General features: G+C 34.0%; 1 non-coding gene across 1 annotated transcript; it reads right to left on the bottom strand.

The window, feature by feature from the left end:
* Positions 1–388: 388 nt before the first annotated feature.
* On the bottom strand, positions 389–495 carry LOC112505234. Its single transcript, XR_003068355.1, has one exon. It is a non-coding gene; the product is annotated as a small nucleolar RNA R71 (small nucleolar RNA).
* Positions 496–2217: the final 1722 nt, after the last annotated feature.

Genomic DNA, 2217 nt, shown 5'->3' with positions numbered 1-2217 from the left:
GGGAGAGAGAATTACATCAGCCAAATCTTGATTTCAGAATTAATGACAAAAGCTCTAATTACAATTACAAGGAATTTCCTATTTATACTAGGAAAGTAAAGGCTAAAATATTACAAGTAAAACTATTCTAAGGAGAAACTTGAATACAACTTTTAAGCTCTAATCTTGAACCCAACAGAAGATTCTCATTTTCATTTGAGATCTTACATGGGAATCACAAATTTGTTTCTCATCCCTAAGTGTCACTCAATGCTCTAAAACTTAAATGTTTTTACTAAGTGATTGAGCCAGATCTTGGTATAATTCTTTACAACTAGAGTATGTGACAACATGGAACCCAATGGCAAAAAAGTTTCTTAAAAAATATTTTCCACCTATAAGGAATGCTAAATCCATAAATGAAATTTGCATTTTTATACAAATGAATGATGAAGAAGTTCCTGATGCATGGAAAAGGTACAAAGAGCTACTGAGAACATGTCCAGATCATGGCATTCCATATTGCATACAGCTAAATACGTTTTACGATGGTTTAAATACTGTTTCTAGACAAACGTTTGTTGCTACCGCAGGCAAAGTCTTTTTAATACAACCTATAATGAAGGTTTTGACATACTTGAAAAGATTTCTTTTGATTCAAATTTTCTCAGTGATTTGATGATGACCTTCCATACTTAGTGTAAAATGCTTGTTCTGCTTCTGTTCAGCTTCAATGATAATCTCTAAGTCTGTTCAGTGATCGCTGAACATGTATAATGAACTTCTCAAAAAACGAGTATTTCTTAGAGACAAAACTCACACCAAAAGAACCTTCATCGATGTCAAAAAAGTAGCTAAAGATAGAGACATTATAGTTCATGATCTGAAGTGGATTCTGTGATAACTAGAATGTCTAAATCAACATGTGAAATCTGACCAAGACTCAGCAAACACTGAAGACCCTTAGAGATGAATCAGTGTCAGCATTTAAATGAATCTTGCTCTACAAGATTAGCTTTTGTCTCATCCTAGATGCACAAAAGGACAACCCCATACCCCACATAGAAAAGTACACGTACGAAGTTACTTTATTGTCTCCAAACATGCTTACCAACTTTGTGAAGTTAACTATTCATATGCGGCAAAAGTCTGCATATCAGAAGACAAAGGACAATCTATCCACTAAAAGTTTTCCACGTGGCTTGTAGCCTCTAACTTGCATTAAACGTAATGGGTATAAATAGCTGAGAATATCTCTCCTCTCAGCAACGCCTTCTTCTTCTTCTAACACTCTTCTCTCTTGTTCTTATCCTTCTTTGTGAATTTCTATGTGTTTCTTAGATTGTTTAAATTAGGTCTTAACCTTATCTTTATCCACAACAATCCATAAATTATGTATTGATCTTCTTTTATCAATAAAGGAATTTAAAAAGTGAAAATCTGTGTTTGTATTAAAACCCTCCCTTCTACAAACTGTTACGTTTAACACTCTTGTAGATCTGTTTGAGACCAAAAATTTCTAACAATAATGGACATTGGGCTGACCCACATGCACAAGTACCTCGAAAAATAGTTGGGGTACATGAGGTAGATGCTTACACAACATTAATAACATATTTCACTAATATGGCTTCGATTAAAAATCTAACCGCCAGCCCACCTATGCAGTATGATGCTACTACTTCCATTCCCCTGTCCTTTCTATATAATGTGTATTTTGGTGATGAACACTTATTTGAGCAATGTCTTGGAAATCCAAAATGAGTTAATTTTGTTAGTAGCAACAAGGGTGAACCTTTTTGACAAACTTACAATCCTAGATGGAGACAACATTTGAATTTTTCTTGGAATAGTCCTACTCTTGACCCACAATTGCTAAAGCTTCATCGGCAATCAAACTTTCAACCCTAATCATGGTCCAAATTTCAATCAAAATCACACAAAGGCATTCAAAATAACTAGCAAGCTAATTATTAATCTCAAAATCAACAACCTTATTTCCAACAAAGACCAATCAACTTGTTGAACCGTATACTGCTTTGAAAGAAATGATGAAAGGGTTTATAATGCAAACTCAGGCATCAATTAAAAATCTTGAAATACGAATGGGGCTAATGACACTGAAATTGAAGAAAAGACTAGTAAGTTTCCTACCTAGTGATACAGAGACAACTCAAAGGACTGTAAAAGAGTATAAAGGTTGTAACCTTGAGGAATGGGAAGAATTTACCAAATAAA

Source organism: Cynara cardunculus, unplaced genomic scaffold (genome assembly GCF_001531365.2).
Source record: "Cynara cardunculus var. scolymus isolate 2C unplaced genomic scaffold, CcrdV1 Un_Scaffold_9190, whole genome shotgun sequence".
NCBI lineage: Eukaryota > Viridiplantae > Streptophyta > Magnoliopsida > Asterales > Asteraceae > Cynara > Cynara cardunculus.
The sequence above is the reverse complement of the archived record's forward strand: the minus strand, read 5'-3'. Positions and strand labels throughout refer to the sequence as shown.